Genomic DNA, 18,348 nt, shown 5'->3' with positions numbered 1-18,348 from the left:
CCATTTCACATACAAAAAAAAAAATCAGAGAAAGAGGAATAGGAAAGAGAATGAGACCCAGAACTGTAAAACTAATAAGCAGGATAAGACAGAAATACAAGGGTCTACTTTTTGCACATTCTCTTGAGTGCTGAAAAACAATGAACTTTGGTTTCCAGTACATTTAGAGCTCTGTCTTAAGCAGGGTTCTCAAATGTGTTAAAAAATACCATATGGGGCTTAGTGTTTTTGATTAGAAATGCATTAATGTGGGACAACTGGCTTTCCAGAAGAAAGAAATTTCTAGCAGGAGAGAGCTGCTATTATTTATATGAGTTGAGATCATCCCATTTTACTGATTCATTTAGACTGGTGCCAACTAGAGCTGAAAACAAGCATTTCTTCTTAAAGAAATTATGAAATTACAGTAGACTTTGATCTAACATCACCCAAGTTTTCATTTACAGGGACTCACAGCACAAACATTAGTCCCTGGAAATATGTACTACATTACATATCTTACGATACAGAAAAGGAGAGAGAAGCCTATTTGATCAAAACATTTGAACCATAACCTGAAGTCAGGTTTGACAGAAGTAACTTCTGTTTTTTTCTACTTCAGATACTTACATTAATTATTTTCTAACAGAAAGTAGATTCCTCAGAAAGTAGCAGGACTCTAAACACTCATATCCCTTTGGCTTCTTTCCCACCATTGTAAAACATGTCTGTCCAAGGAGTTGTTTTTCAAAAATGTTCACACATAGCTACATGCTCAAAGAGAGTGTACATTTATTTGTTTCTATTTGCAAATATTTGAACTGTGCTTTTTACTACCAGATTTGGTATACAGTGTTTGCAGCTTAAAAATCTCCCCTTAGGCCTGTAAGACTATCCTGGTTGAGGGGAAAAAAAAATTAAAAATCAAAGAACAGCTGCCCTCAAGCCACATCATGCAATGATTAAATATGAAATACATATAACACTAATAAAAGAAAAGCACAAAAAGTGGATTAACAAGATACTCTACTCCATTCAGTTTAACTGAAAGACAGTGGATGATGGTAGTGGTTGAAAGTTGCTGTTACAAGTCACCAAAGGGTTATAATAATGGCCAAGACAAAAAGGTTACATTCTCAGAGTATTTCTCTAAAAGAAAGCATGCTATCGTAGTTTGATGAAGAAATGTGAAATATAAAGTGTCAAACAGAAGAAAATGCAATCAGTTCACTGATCCTACACTGAAGAATTAAAGAAGGCAATAGCCTTGAGGAATGAAGGCACCTCTGATCTTTCACACAGCATGGGCTGCCTGTGTTCCCCTTGTCAAACAGTAAATAATCAAAATCAATGGGAGGTATAAACACTCTGAAAAACTCAAAGGGAAAATAATTTCCCAGATATACCAACAATAAAAGTCATTCCCGTGTTATATAATTCTAATTATTAGCAAAATAGAAAAGCCAGAGACCCGAACTAAATTTTTTATTCTTTATTTCACCGGTATCTGTGAGGGTTTGTGGTATTCTGGGGCTATATTTTCAGCTCAGTATATTCTCCTGACTGATCATTTGGGCAGAACTCAGCTGCAGCCCCATGGGGAAACAAGTCGAACAATCCCCAGGAGAGCTCAGCTCGGGCAAAGAACTGGGGGCACCAGCATCAATCCTAATACTTTGTGACCAAACACTGCCAGGTTAACTTGAAGGCCAAAACTCTGTCACACATCAAAATGAAGGATAAATTCTCTTGGGTAAACCAAATGCAACAGGAGAATTTGCTGCTGTGAAAAGAGAAGCCCCTTTCACTCCTCTGGTTCCCCTTCCTCACCTCACCTTGTGCAATCCAAATTTACAAGTTTAGGAAAAGGAGGCACAAGATGTGACTACATTGTGAAGCCAAAGTCCCAGGCTTCTGAGTAAGACAGACACACAGCACACAGCAGAGAGTACGGAGAACACAGGTAGATATCTCAGTCCAAATTAAAGGGATTATTTCTCCACCTCGCCTCCCTCCATACGGATTTGGGGTATGAAAAATCAAGCAAATTAATTCCTTGAAAGAAGTATGTCCTTAATATTCATTGTGAGTGAGTAGCTGTTAATTATCAGCCTTCTTCTGCAATGGTAGAGTGCCTCTGTGTGCCATTTTGGTGGGCTGGCCTAGACCATCACACACATGAAATTCAGGAGTAACTCTGGGCTTTCTGTTCCCTTAAGTCAGCAAAAGCTTAGAGTATTGCTGAGATGATAACAGCTGCCAGCCTCTCAAGGGATTGGTTTTGCTCGTGTTGTTCTTGAAATGAATGATGAATAACATTAGAAACAGTCTCACTGATACAGGCTGACAGTTGCCTTTATTTTCTAGAGCAAGGACTGCAGCAAATACAGAACATGGCCCTGGAAAACACCGTGGTTTGAGGTTGCATTGTGAGCCTCTCCCTATGTCAGGTAGCTTTACACAGAGTCTAAGAGTAAAAGAATGAAGGGAGAAAGTGTTTAATCCAAGAGGTCAAAAAAGAGTCTCTTTCAGAATGGTGGTGTGGATCCTCAACAGCTCGCTGACTTTCTCCTCTACAGCCCTTACTGGAAGATGAGCCACTTGACTTGGGCACACCTTTGTTGTCAGTACACCATTCACCAATGATCCTGGGATTGCTGCACTTGTCTCTAACTGCATCTGGGCGTGGTGGTAAGTGAATAACTTGGAAGGCAGATCTCCTTAATAAATCTGTTAAGATAACTGGGCCTAATCCAGAACACCTAAATTAGGAAGCCGCTTCTGCAGTGTCTACCCAGAGCACACGGCTCCTGAAATAGCATCTAGGAGGAGTCTGAATACTCCTGGATATTCTCAAAGTGAGAGACCCTAGATGCTAAATACAGAATTGGTGCTGGGGTCACACTGCCAGCTGGGACAATACAGCTGTGTTGTTGTGTTTAATACCATCTACATTTCTGACCCATCAACTGAGCCCCAGGGTGATTTCAAAGAGGCTAATTATAACTTCCTTTTACTAATGGTGCCACAAAAGAGTAATGACCACACTTGTTCAGCAGATTTGGCCTCTGGGGAATGGGACATTCAGTGACTCAGCAGCTCCTACAGCCCTGTGTGTGCTCAGAACCTCCAACAGGCAGGGACTGAGATCCCTGCCCAGTGCACTAAGAGCTCCCTCAAGGACCTCCAGTGCTTCCAGGGACAGGCAGGGACAATCTGCCTTCCCTGAACATGAGACCCCAGTCTAGATTATATCCACCTGCCCCCTGCAATTTACAGCATTTGTTTAAAAAAAGGTATTTCCTGTGCGTGAAGGAATAAAAACAAACAAGCAAGCAAACCCCCGCTGTTTGAAACCACTCAAAAAAGCCTGTAGACGATCTTTTCAAAAGACCAGCATCAATATTCAGTTTGTAATTGTCTTGTCACATAATGTACATGACTTTCATGACTTTTCCCACAGTATTTCAGAGGTTGTTGTAAATGCCAACACAGAAGGGAAGTGGGTGTTTCACCTCTGACTAATGGAAGCATTTACTAGCCTGAAGATCTCTTCTTATATCCATCTAATAAACTGGTTTGTCAGTAGATAATACGAAATTCCATCTGACACACTTGAAAACTAAGTGCCAGACTCAGAGTATATTTCCATGTCAGTACACAAGATTTTATCCATGGTGCTCCTATTAGCTTCAGTAACAGCACCCATGCTGTTCCCCCCACATATCAAAGGGGGAGCAAACCCCCAGGTGAACACAGCCAAGACTTGTACAAGCCTCTGGGTAAAACTTTTAAGACAATCTTAGGATTTTTCTGCCTGATTTTTCTTGCAAACACAATAGGCCTGGAAACTACCAAAGCTGGACATACCAGAGGTGGGTGGAATTTTGTTTTGCTCATTCTTTCAAAATGCCTCTGAGGTTTGTAAATATTCACAGTGGTGCTAAGGTTTTCAGAAAGAAGTTATACAGCAAATTTTGAATGATTAGTGATCCAAGACATTTTAACACATTATTTCTCTATTTTGAACATAAATAATGTGCAAAGGGTGTTTAAAACCTTAATGAATCGAACTATATGAGTAAATAATGTTAATCATTTTAATTGCCCAGTAGTCTGAAATTAGATTTAACAGTCTGATAATGTATAACTTAAAAGGAATACAACCCTGCTCTATAAAAAAATCCCTTCCAAGCCAATTCTAATAATTTCTATTTATCTTTTATGACATTAACTGTTCTACCAGTCTGCCGACAGACAGCCTTACGCTCACGCATTTAGTTTAAATGCGGTGCAGTATAGTTTTTCATTATCATTAACGTGCTCCTGGTGGGCAGAGTGCAATGCAGTGGCACTGGTCACACTTCATTGCTTTATCTCATATGACAAAGAGAGATGATGTGCTTCAGCCCAGGCCAGAAGATGAAAGCGAGAGGTGGCCATGGCAAACTCCCCCTGCTGCCGAGGAGCCGCGGCCGCGCTGCGTCGTGTGACTCGCTAACAGCACGAAGGGGCAGACAAATAGATTTTCCTCTATATTTATAACCAGCATCATTCTTCCTTTCAGGCCTTTCAGTGCAGGTAGCTGTTTTATATGAAATGAACAATCTTTATAGACGTACCAGAGCCATAACAAGGCTGATTTTCAGCAAGGCTGAGGTATATAACTCTTACGGAATTGTCAGGCTTCTTGCTCAACAAATCAAGCCTAACTTATGATGTTTGCAGTGTAATTTTTATTCCTGTTTGACTAGCCAACTACCCAGTGGTAATAGGATGTTAGAAAAGGGCAGTAGCAATGTTTGTACATGCCATGATTGATAGGCAAACTCTGCATTTTTCATTTATATCTCCTGATTCCAAATCAGTTAAGTTTAGGAAAAATGAAACAAAATGGCAAGAAAAATGCTTGCAGATTGCAGCCCAGCACTCTCGTAGATCTGAGTTCAGCCCACATCTGCTAGGATTGTCTGGAAACATTAAGATATCTAAATGAAAATCAATACTATATGTGCCAGCATTTACTACCAAGAACAAGTATCAAGAGACCTCAGCTAATCAGGCTTTCAAGCTTGTACTTGAGCCATAGTCTGAACCCCAGGGGTGTCCTAATTGGCCCAGACTAATCATAGAAGAGTTAAATTTATAACCAGCAAAGACATCTTGTTTTTCTTACAAGTCATCATTTTGAAGGGGAAAGCCTCACCTGTGCGGTAGCGACGTGTGGTAAGAGCCACCGGTCATGCAAGAGCTGCTGCTCACCTGTCAGAGGTAAGGCAAAGACTAATTTACTGTCCCCCATAAAACCAGTCAGGCACATTTAAGTTTTGGTGGGTATATAGTGCTATCAAACCTTTCACATGAACTGCATATTTTCTCAACTCAAAAGCTCTGCACTTAACACTCCTGCACTGAGAGATAGAAGGTTTATATTTTAGAGGTAAAAGGCCCTCCATGCACTGTGATCGCCTAACCTAATTTTTTGAGCCAGTTAAATAAATATATTTCCAAATCAAATACAGTTAGTGGAAATCTGTTTTCTTTTTCTTCTGCAGTGACTGCAGATGTGCACAGAAGCCAACACACAGCAGTTCAGTTCAAACACATGAATTCTTTTTCTAGACATTACAAAAAAAAATCTTATTGTAAAATAAAAGTGTGCACAATATCTTTTTGGAAAACTATTAAATTGTACTGTTAAAAATTATACTGCATCAGGAGATTGGGTTCCTAATATTTGTATTCGGGATGCCAAATGAGAGCAGATTTTATTCTATTTTCAACAAATTAAACACAAATATGTAAAATGTTTATAAAACTCAGTCCTCTATTTTGGGCTTATTTTGAGCAACTTAATAATTCTGCATAGATTTCTTTAAGCAGAACAAAATAAAATAATGAATTAAGCCTGGAAATGTAAAATCTAATGTTTTCAAGCTTTCTTCAAAAGCATATGTAAACATCCCTGGAGATTCACATCCACCAGAAGTTTAATAACATTATTTAGATTCTTTGTGTCCCATACGTAAGATGTATTTTTAATGTCTACCTCTTAAAACAAAAAGTTGTCAGATATTGTATTCCTCCTCTACCATCGTTAATGGTTTCCTAAACAATGCATTCATGGAGACACCCTGACACGTTGTGATCAATGAAAGCTTGTTTCTCTCATGGCATGATATTTCCCTTGGATTCTCATCTCCCACTAGTGCCTGCCGTGAAATTTTGTTTGTTCTTTTACCTCTAAGGAGCTCCCTTGTCCCCCATGTTGTAAGCTACTGTGTTATCTTCCTGAATCAGTCTTCCTGTCTTTGCTGCTTCACCTCCCTCTTCTTGTGGGACAAGAAGGCTATCTTCATCTTCCCCTTCAGTCCTGTGCCTGATAACTCACTGCTCTCACTGTGCAGCACAGAACAAGGTAATGAACAAAATAAAGAAGACAGGGAATCTCAACCCAACCCACACACAGAAAGGCAAGAACAAGTCTCCTAAACAATTCTATTCTCTCTATTTCTAGCCTAGATGCTACACATGCCGGTCTGCAGGAAGGTACCAAAAAGTATTCCTAACACAAAATTAGTTTCAAATATACCATCTGCCTTTGCTATACTACTTCTAACTGCAAAAATAATTTAAACAAAAATACTTACTACTTCTTTGTATCTTCAGAATACTTTTGGTACAAACTGGTGATTTCTCTTTACCCAAAATAAGATTTCAGTCTCCTCATGTTTCAAACACTTAAAAAAAAAGCAATGACCCTTTCATCAACAGAATTTTCCTCTTATACAAAACCACAGTTCTTACAACTCCCCTTTCTGGCTCTGACTGGCATTGTCTAATAAATCCTTTTGGAGTGGTTTGGGAGACTATCATTTACAATTCTCTTATCTGTTTCTCCACCACCAGTTTTCACACGTGACAAAACAAAAAGTTTGTTCTGCAGCTGTTCCACCTCATTACAAATGGAGGATTTTTTTTTTTATTGGGAACCAAGAATAAATAATTCAAGTGCAGTAACACTTAAGAACACCACCCACCCTGGCGGTGGCCAATGCTCCCAGGGAGATGTTGAAGGGAGAGGATGCAGGAAGAGCCTGGACCTTTGTCTGCAGAGGGTGAACCCAGGAAAGGGCCCTGCAGCAGGTGCCTAAGCTGCAGGAGGTGCTGAGGAGGCTGCACAGTATCAGAATGGCTGAGGAGGAATTATACAGCTCATTCATAGCCTGCAGTGGATGCCCAGCCCACAGCCAAAACCTCCTCCACCAGCACACACAGAATCTCCTGCAATAATGCAGGAGAATGGAAGCTTCCAAAAGCAAAGACCTGCAGGAGGAAGAGACTTCCCCCAAAGCCAGAGGTGTCCTTGCAGAACTGCTTCGCTGCTCTGCAGACTGAAGACCTGTCACAGCAGGAACAATACTGGAGATGAGTAAGGTAGTCCTTTAATTATTTTTATTTTTTTTTAAATTTTAATTTGGATGGTTTTTATTTTTGCTGCCGCAAACTCCTGGGCTATCAGTAGTCTTTTTCCAGGTGTGAAGAAAGATATTTCAGCACCAAGAATCCACTACAAAAAAGATCCTACCTCCAGTTAACTTCAGCTACAATCCTAGTCCAAACAAATCCAACACTGAAAAATCAAACTGATTTCAGTGGAATGAAGATTTTATTCCATGTTTTTTCTGATATTACTCTGGCTTGAAAAGTTAGGTGTAAAGGACCAGCCTTGTACACATTCAAGCTGAACTGAGCAGAAACTCTATACTACTGCCAGTGGGGTTCTGTTTCACCCACAGACAAAGAAAGGAGAATTTAGATATTTGGATGAAAAAAAGAAGACAAATACCTCTAGATACTTACAGCATTACAATAAAGTAAAAAGTCAGTTAATAACTCTGCTGCTGAAGGGTGTTTCCCCCCTTTCTCCAGTTCTGCAGCTTTGTTGAGCTGACTGTTAAAGCTGACAAGAAGAGTTTGATGCATGAGGTGCAGACAGGATTGCCCCAAGGCAATGAGGACCACTCCCTTTGCAGCAGCCTCTGTAACTCCACAGAGGGCAAATCAGCCCCTTGTAAAAGAGGAGCCCTCTACCAATCCTGCTGGAAGGAGTCTTCTGCACTTGGTAGGGAAAGGTGTACAAGTCCTCTGCAGAGCTGAGAGCAGGGCCCAAGTCACCTCAAACTCTCATTGAAAAGATGATTGATTCTGCTCTGTTTTGCTTCTTCCAGCAAAACATTGCAGGATGTTTTCTCTGCTGCTTGCCTCCAAATTTGCTGCATTTGTTTGCCAAGTCCTGGGGTTGTCAAACGAACATGAACTCCCCCTGACGGTGCACACCTATTTTCCTTGTGTTGCAAATCCTGCTTTTCACTAGCAGTGCACAGTACAAACACACGTATAATTCTACTCATTTTCATGTAATACTGAATGAAATGACTTAAAGTTTATGCCAAATTAACAATCTTTTCTTGGCAATTTCACACCAGGACTCTATGCCAACTTCTGTTTAACAAGCAATGTTATTAACAGAGAAAATAAGTTTTTTTGTTTCTGCTTTGGTTTGCCTACTTGAATCTTCTGGTGTAGTGAATTTTCCCGTGCATATGAATATCTAAAAACCTAACAAGGGCAAATAGCTCTATTATTTCCATAAAAATTGCTACCACACAGCAGTTCTAGAAAGTCTAGAGTTTGGGGGTTATTCTAAATATATTTAAATCAGTATTCTAAACAGAGTTTCAAGGCACAAGCTTCAGAGTCTCCTCTAGACTGCACTATCACACACTCCAAGGGCTGGGTTTTCTGTGAGGATTTCGCCTCTTAGCACTACTCAGGAAGTAGAGATGAATCAGAAATGAGATTTAACCAGCCAACAGATTACTCCCCTGGCACGGGGAACACAGTGCTGCTAACGTGCCAGCTCTCCTCCTGCCACCCACCATCTCAGCATATGGGGTGTGTCAGGAGTAAAAAGGCAGCAGAACAGCTCCGTGCTGGATTTCTTCCCCCCTGCCCCCTCCAGCTCAGTGAAGTCTTCGGTGCTACTGGCAGCTCTTAGAACTGCCTACCAGCAGAGCAGAGAATACAAGGTCAGGCATGAACACAGGAAGGGAATGACTCTCCTTCTCCCTGGGCTGAGCATCAGTGCGCGATTCAAACAGTCCTCATGAGCTCAAGAGAATATTTGTTATCTTGTGTAACCGAAAATTTTAAAAAATGTTACACCACTCACGGAGGAATGTGCTACCAAATCATGAGTGATCTCACACCTTCTGCTTGCCCATTTCTTTCTTCAGTTTTACTTTCAGTGCTGTTAAATTGAGTTAAACGTTTTTTACACATTCATCTCTTTTGTTACTATTTTTACTAAAGCGGAATCTTTAAATATTCTGTGTGTATTTAGGGGTTTCCCAAGTTGTACAGATGGGTTGTTCCTCTGAAATTAAATTATTTGAGCATTAACACTTGTCATTTCTCTCTGTGGGTATCTAAGATTTCTTCTAGAGTCCCACTATATACAATGCACCAAGTCTGAACATAGAGCACATTTTGTGAAAGCTCCACAGCTGTCCTAAAGCTGCTTTGTATTTCAACTTGCATTTAGAGCAGGTAGAGTTCACGTCACCTCTCAGTAAAGGCACTTCTATTGCTCCTTTGCTTGTATAAAATGTCTTTTGTACATAGAAAAGATTCTTTATGGCCTACCAATATATTCAGTAATGAAGGCACAGTAAATCTGAAAGATTGCCAAACTTCATTAAACACAGTCCTAAAAGATAAAATAAGCATAAAATAGAAGGCATATTCTGCTATTGTTTGCTGAAATCTGTATTATTTTCAGCTTATATCGTCCTGCAAAGGAAGGCCATCTACTCAGGCCATGTAAAAAAGGGACTCCCAGAAAGCTTGCAATAAAAGGTTTAGTCTCACCGAATTTCTGAAGACAAAGAAGTCTTTTGTCATTCCCAACTCCTGGAGGCTGAGATGCATTATTAAAGAACAGATACTAAAGTACCTGGCTGATTCTGCAAAATGTACATGATATGACATAAAAAGGATAGTGTCAATTTAATATAATCATTAGGTTCCAGAGTTAACAATTCATTAATTAATTTAAACTAGGTAAGTCTGTATCTTTTACCTTGATGACCTAAGAGTAATCTAAATCTGAAACATTTCCATACTAAAAGTACAGGCAAAAAAAACAAAAAACACCAAAACAACAACAAAAAAACCTAGATATTTTTAATGGAGACAAGGATTTTACAGAAGTTGATGGTATACAAAAATTTTAGTTCCCTAACTGCAGCCTCGAGAGCTGATTTCTGGGGGAAAGTAAGTACTTGCACTTTTTCTTTCCTTTAACAATTTTAGTAAGGAGTGCAAATACTGCTCTTTGTAATACTCTAGAAAATTAATAGTGGCTATCAGAATAATTTTTTATGTGACAGTAAACTGAAAAGAACTGAATGTCAAGAAGTGACTTTAGAATGACAAGTTTCCTAAGATAATCTAAATTTCCTGTTCATGTTCATGTAACAGTTGCACAAAAATGCTACAACTGTTTAAATAAAGTGAATTTACTCTGAATATTAGTTGCCATGTGTTCTTATTCTATTTCATAGAATTTGCCTGAGTCTAAATATTATTTTGAGATTTTGCCTCTACTTTTCAATTTTTTATAAATTCTTTTTATTTCCTTGTTCTTTACATTAGAAATCAGTTCTTTGTCATTGGCTAAGTAAAGGCTCCACACCAAAGACTCAATTTTTTCAAAGCAATCCTTAGGCAGCTGAACTTTGCAAGTATCCAATATTTCTTAAAATCAAATTCTTTCTTCTCCAGGCAATGCTCATATGATGGTACATCAATTTAATTTGCACAGTCTAATCATACTGATTTAGCCACCTATATATCAAACTGAAGTGCAGCCACACCACTCTGCAGTGCCAACAGAAGGCACTTCTGCTGTTAGTCACTGAACAGTCCTGGTTGGAAATACCCGCTCAGTAACAGCCCGTGGTGCAGCATTCCACTCCCCAGCCCTGCCCTCTGCTCGAGCAGATTGCTCACAGATTGCCTGTCCTCTCGTGGGTATCTGATGCCCTCCATGGTTTTCAGGTTCAGCAGTGGCGTCACTTGCAGAAATGTTTCTTTGCAGGCAGCAGATAGCACAAGTGATATTAAGTGATTCTTCTCTATTTTGCCTTGCTACCAACTCCAAGACCACCTTCCCTGCTTCATTTGATCATTCCAGACCTTGAAGAATCAACCATAAAACATTACAAAGAAGGAAAGGTCTTTTAATGGCTCATACAAATCCATGAAACCTACACAAACTTCCACTCGCATATTTAAAAAAAAAAATCTTCCTACCCCCAAGCATCTTTGGAAGATCTACAAAGAGGAAGGCAGAGGTGAAATAAGGGTGGTAAACAGCAGTTTGAAAAGTGAGGAAAAGAAACCATAAGGAATGAGTTCCTGTGAATCAGAATAATGGAGTTACTTCAGTTGCAGGGAAGGTTATTCACAGCCACCCTAGTTGTCTTTTAAGAAAAACTCTAATGTTTTATCTCTTTGCAGAAAACGTAGAATATTCTGGGCTTAAATGCCTGCAGACAGTTAAATTCTGTGTTACAGGAGAAAAAAAAAAAGAAAACAATAAAGATGAATAGCTTTGACCCCTTCAAAATATTTTCTGCACTTCTCATATTACAATTGGCATCAAACACAAAATTACTAAGGCTTTTCATGGCGTTTTTTTTTTCCTTTTCATTAAAAATGTCCTTGGCTGCATTGAGTTTAAAATATCACAATGCTGAAACAAACCAAAAATTTCTTAGTAATGGCAGCCTGAATGACAGAGTATTAGCACCTTTATCAAACGGGAAATTAACACAACACCGGATTGCACACAGTTTTTAAAAGATTTGACTAAGGAATCACTGTTCATTAAGCCAGTACCACAAAAGAAGTGTCTCCACAATTTTAAATGTAATTAAAATGTTGACAGGACATACATTTGAAGAACCCACCACTGAAACCCCATTTGATTTCTGTGTTTTTCTGATGATGTTTGGGGGTTTTGTATGCTCTGGTAAAAAAACTCTAATGCCATTAGTCACTGGATGTTTTAGTATCACATTCACTAGGTTCATAATCTTCTTGTTCTGCCTTTGCACATCATCACAAGCATTTTACAGTAGCTTGATAATAGTCACACAGTCTCCCCTCTCAACCAGCACCCTTTCTCAAAGGATGGGAATCCTGATGTATTTATAACACGCAGCTGTGCCACAAAGATCCTGCGCAGCACACGGGGATTTCCTTTCATTGAAACGGTCCCCTCAGAAATACTTCAAGAGGCCTCTAAAGTAACCTTCTGCATTTCCTTTTGAAAAGGGGGAGGGAAGAGAAAATTTCCACATTGTGGCTTCAGTCAGGCGGAGGACACGAGTTGTGCAATCCTAATAAATCAGAGCATTCCCGTGTGGCAGAAGCAACAGGGGAATAGTGTAAGAGCAGTGCTGCATGTTGACCTAAGCAAGAGCTTATCGAGAAATGATGTCCTCTTAAACAGACTCCTGTAGAGATGTTCTGCATTTCCTCTGACAAATTGTAAGCGCTCTGACTGTAACATTCCTAACAAAATAGGGCTGATTTAGCAATGTACAAACTGCCCATTATCCTACTGCATAAAAAGGCCATTTAAAGCAAAGCCTTAGGACACTGCCCCACTGGAAACAGTACATCGCAAAAATTATCCCCATCTTGTGCCACCAAAGCTGTTAACTACCCTAGGGAATATACTTCATTTACAATACAGACAAATGTTAACTTCAATGAGTTTTAAAACTGTCATTTTTCTTGTTTGACTTTGATAACACTCAAAATCTTAAGCAAACACTTGGCTATTTTTTCACCTGGAATACCATCTCACTGATATTGCCACAACATTTGTTTTCAGCTGCCCTTGTCTTTCCCCACTCAAGCCATAATGCTGTGCAAAAGTGCAATTTAAAAGTACATCCACTCCAAAACAATTCTGGAAAGATTAAACAATCTATTTCAACAAATTGTTCTTGTCTGAAAACTTTGCATGCCAAGATTACTACTTGTCATTATCTTCCCAAGAGATGGAGCACCTTTTTTTAAAGTATCTCTAACGAGATCTACAAATCTATGTGCAAGACAGCTTACTTTATTGTGTTTATAATGATAAAAAGTATTTTTAAAAGGTTATGGCCCTTGGGACTGATAAAAACACAATAGGGGTAAGGTCATTCGGAAATGCTAATAAAAGTTTTCATAAAATATGATGACTCTCAAGAAGTAATGTTGGCCATGGAAAATAACTATGAAAGTCTCTTTCCTGTGATGGCAAACACCCAATTTTTCTAGAGCTGGGTGACTCTCCAAATCCTTTATTTGTTCTGTTGGTGCACAGTTGCAGCTGTTGGATTGCCCCACATATTCTATCAGCGGGTGTAGTGTCTGTGCTGGAACTTCCCCCTCTCATAGAAGTTTCAAGGAAAGAGAAGAACATGCACCTGCTGTGGCCATTAAATCATTCTAAGCACCTGATCTCTCTGACAGTGACATCCAACAAAAGCTCATCCTAACCATACAAGAGGAAAATCCATACAAACCCTTCTTTTCATATGGCATAATTTTCACAAGAAATTTTGAGAAGTACAGCAAGAGCAGGTGATGTCCTTATCTTCCATTCCTTTCAGCTGGCATTCCCTTGCTCCAGACCAACAATCAGGAGCTGAAAGGAACGGCCTTTTTCCAAGGAGAATTTCTTAAATTAGTCAGATAACCTTAACAAAATAAATACTAAATAATGGCCTTTCATGTTCAGGCAAACTACTTGGGAGAAAGCCAATGTTCTCTCTACCAAATTTTCCCCACCTGTGACCAGTCTTTTAAAATAACAATTTAAGAGCAATTTTGTATACAGATAATGCAGACTATCAACACCTATGAAACTATTCAATACAGATGCATGCATTCTTGCCTCAAAATTTTATTATTTTAAATTAGTTTGATTTAATTATCACAGTAAGAATAATTAAATAAATGGAGAAATAGAAAACATTTAGAGCATTAGCAACTGACAAGATGAGAGATTCTCAAAGTTGACTCTGAAAATGCTCAGTGCTCAAATACATGAATTTAAAATAAAACGGTGAATGCTACATTATTTTAAAACTCACAAAACTGATGTTTCAAAACAAACTGGAGTTATTCAAGTACTTATAATATTTTTGTTTTTGTAATTATATATATTTACCTTTATTCCATGAAAAATAACATAACTCTATTTTGCAGGGAACACACCTAAGATCAGCTAGGCAAACAACATTTATTTACTTCTCAAGAATCAGCATAAATTAATCCAGAAAAAAATGATATAGATACGTATTAAGGTTGACCAACCACACACACACATTGAAGAAATGCAGTTTATGATGTAGATGCACCTTTCAGGTTTTGACACCTCTTGTCAAAAATAAAGGACAAAAAGTAAGCAATATAAAATATTAAAACTTTATGTTAATCTCAAATTCATTAGTAGTCAGGAGATAGTATTTGCTGACTTATCCCAGTATAGGGTCATTTACATGGTCTGCCTGCTTTTCCATAAATCCAGGTTTGATTCCCAAACTCAGGTGCTCTACCTATGTCACTGCAGTGAGACCAGGTTACTACTGAAAGATATATTCCACGGAAAAAAGGATTAGAAATTGCACTGTGGGGAGGATTGTTCTCCCTGTATTATATTATTTTATTTTTCAGACAGTAAAAGAGGTATGGTGAGGATCCTTATTTACTGTGCATCAGCTTTACCTCAAGCTACTTTTGAGTTTACTAAAGAAATTGTGATGGTGAAGGACACCAAAGGAAAAGGATAAGGGCAGTAGAAGCAAGGGATTGGGAAAGAAAAAGCAGACAAGGCTTTTGGATGCAATAGATAAAGGCTCATTGCAACAAAGATCTCTGTAAGAAATCTAGATGCCAGATTTCACAGGCAGAAATAGTACAATAGTATCATAGAGTTGAGTTAAACCCATTCTAGATTCCTCCTTGTTTACCAGTGAGGAAGAAATTCTCACATACAAGGTTTAGTTGCCCTTCCCAAGCCATCACACTATGCAGCACCTCAGACATGTCGATTGTTTGATAATAAAAGTTGGAGCACTGTACTGGCAAACTTTTAGAGCACCAAACCATTACCAAACTCTAATACAAAGACAGCATCTATGTTTTACACCATGACCAATAAATACCTCCAATCAATTCTGACAGGGCATGGACCTGAGGGAGCAGCATGGGAGTGCCATGTCCTGCTTTGCTGCCTCCTCCCCTTTGGGGAGAGGCAGCCCTGAGTAATCCCTGCACATCCTCAGATCCCTGTGGATCTCATTTTTGCAGGTCCGTCTCTCAGCTAGCATGAAGAGCTGTTGTGAGCCATATTGCTGACTCCCCCTTCTCTTGCAGGCCATTCACACAGATCCCAAGGGTCGCTGTCAAATAGCCTTTGCTCTTGAAGATTGTAAAAATACAAAAAAAGATGAACCCAAAAGCAATTCAAAGTAAACATTGGAAGGCTACTCCCTCTTGTTCCTACAGGCTCTGCAGTAGCTGGCTAAACCTTCCTCTTTTCCAAGTTCAAGGCTTTTCATAATCTTTTCAAAATGACAAGACAGTACCTAAAGCAGTAGTACACCAAATCCACAGCCACTGCTCCACCCATGTGTTTGGGAAGCACACCTGCATTAGACTGTGATCAGGTGCAACTTGAAGACACATCAGCTCAAAGCTGCTCCAGCTGCCAACAATCCTCAGATGCTGATGGTGCCACTCTCAGAGATGTGTCACCTCCTCTAACCACTGGGCAAGAATCAGAGAGAAAGAACCAGAGAGACACAGGCAGATAAAACAGACAAAGCCTCTGTAACAGAGCCAGAGCGGAGCCCCTGAAGCCACCACAGGGCACATCCCACAGGAGTCCAACTTGTGAGCTGCTCAGTGCTCCTCTAACCTTTTCTCATCTCCAAATTCTCATCAGGCCTATGTGTATTTCTCTTAGGATAATCTGCAAACACTCAGTGTCACCTGGTTTCCTCAGCCTCTGACTAAACCCACCAGGACATAAATAAGAGAGATCCTCAGCACAGGTGTTCATGCCAGGGCAAACGTGGGATGACTGGACAGCCATAGCAGGCAGTGCAAGGGTAGCTTTTGTTCTGGAACCCACATTGGAGCTTTGAAACTGCCTTCCAAGCACAGCTTTGTTTTGCATATTTTGTTTTTCAAATAGAAACATGTAATATTTTGGTATGAGAAAGGAGTTTTATGCTCTGTAACGTAACACTGAGACATAGAAAGGAACTGGAGATTACTGACTGTTAACCTGAAGATTTATAAAATTCAGAAATAAAAACTTCATGAAATAGAGTTACTTTTATATGCTTGGAGTCATTAATAAATTACCAGGATTTACTGGTTGAAATGGATCTCTGTAAGCGTCTGCTATCTTGTTTCATCCAATGCTCACTAGTAAAAGCTGACCAAAAATGTTACATACTAGTTTTGCTGGGATGAGGGAGCAGCTGTTTGATGTTCTGCTTTATAAAAGAGGCCAAGAGAGAGTGTATTTGTTGTGGAATTAATTGGTCCAAATTAAGCACATACTGTTTTTCCAACTTATGGTAGGAATCTATGTGATTTAATAAATATGATAAATGGCTTGTGAGAATAACAAAGGATGGGCCACCCCTGTAGTGCACAGACTGTCAGCAGAGTTTGGGTAACTATCATTTCAGCCAAGAAAGAAAGGGGAGAATCTGGCAGAGAGAAAATTGGAAATTTTATCTCAGATGAAAAGAAAATCAGCCAAAACCATTCTGCAAAATTCTTTCCTCTAAAACAGCAACCTGAACCAAAGGCAGCATCTTTACCTCTTGAATAAAAAACAAAACAATCAGCTGTCCAAGAACAACACATTTTAACTTGTAATATTTAAATTGGTAATGAGGAAGGTGTTTTGTCTGAATTTCCATTTCTTTCAGGGCCTAATTATGAAAGACAGAAAAAAAATGTGCTATGCACTCTCTTTCACATCTCATTACATTTATTCAGCTTTATTACTAATTCTTTGTTAATATAATTTTCACCCTGGGAACTACATTTTTTGTCTAGTTACCCTGATACATGAAACCCTTAAAGCAGGAAGTCCTTGATCACCACATCATATTTCTCATGGTATTTTAAAATGACACTCACCATATTGTTAGGCGTAGGTTCTATCAGCAGGCTGCTCTCTGGAGGTGTTCTTTCTCATTCTCTCAGGTGCCTTAAAGAAATTTTATCTAGCATGGTGGCCTAGAGAGATGGGGAACAGGAGGAGAATTGAAATGCTCACATAGGTGTGCCATGCACCCCTCCCCACCCCAGGTTCTGCAGGAGCACACTGTGCATGGTGTGGCAAATTAAAGGATGTAGCAGCAAACTTTAGCACTCAGCCTGTTAATCCTACCACTTGTTAGAGGTGAGAGCCACGGCAGCGTTTACAGCCTCATTCACAGGGAGTTTGTACAAGTGCAGCAAGCAGGTCCCTCAAGGAGCTGAAGAGGAAAACTGCAGCAAATGTGTGTGTGCACTCACAATGAAATCCCAGCCCAGAGGACAGGCTCTGTAATCCCACCAATGATGTTTCAAACCCATGATGGCTACCAGCCGACAATACCCACAGACCTCAATCCATTTTTATTGTATTCAGGCTGCAGTGTTATATTTCCTGCCTCCCCTTAGCACCACACATACAGTGTACTTGAAAACAAAAATCTATAATATTGATCCCACAATGTCACCACAATTATTCTTTTGAAACAGCCATTGAAAACAAATTACATCTGCACTGCCTTTTCATCCGATTGCTCTGGGTGAGCAATGCTCACTGTAGCCGCCAGCATTTTCAGTGTTAGCACTGTGTCACTAAAGACAGCACAGAAAAAGAAAAAAAATCAGGGGAAAAAAAAAAAGGCATCAGTAACATACTTAAAGGGGGGTTGGAGGAGGGGGAAGCCATCAAATTAACCAGACCACAAAATGCCCTTCTAAGCGGGTGCAACATTTAAGTCTCTTAGCTTTCTGTATGCACACCAGGATGATACTGGAACTGTACAGTATTCAGTTTTCCCTCCTAAAGCTCATAAGGTTGACTTTTTCCTGCCCAGTAAGCCAAATATAGTTGTAGCACTAATTAAATTGACAAGGATTCAAAGAGGGTCTCATTTTCAGGTAGTCCATTTAATACCTTGTGATGACAAAAAGTATTATTTGAAGCAACATGATTTT

General features: G+C 39.4%; 1 long non-coding RNA gene across 1 annotated transcript in view; it reads right to left on the bottom strand.

Moving 5' to 3' along the window:
- The window catches only part of LOC117001214, a 182,382-nt gene that overhangs the window by 102,618 nt on the left and 61,416 nt on the right, over window positions 1-18,348 (bottom strand). The window contains exon 2 of the long non-coding RNA XR_004418981.1: window positions 17,275-17,373. This is a non-coding gene — a long non-coding RNA (uncharacterized LOC117001214). The remainder of the gene's footprint in view (window positions 1-17,274; window positions 17,374-18,348) is intronic.

Source organism: Catharus ustulatus, chromosome 11, assembly GCF_009819885.2.
Source record: "Catharus ustulatus isolate bCatUst1 chromosome 11, bCatUst1.pri.v2, whole genome shotgun sequence".
NCBI classification, from domain to species: Eukaryota; Metazoa; Chordata; class Aves; order Passeriformes; family Turdidae; genus Catharus; species Catharus ustulatus.
The sequence above is the reverse complement of the archived record's forward strand: the minus strand, read 5'-3'. Positions and strand labels throughout refer to the sequence as shown.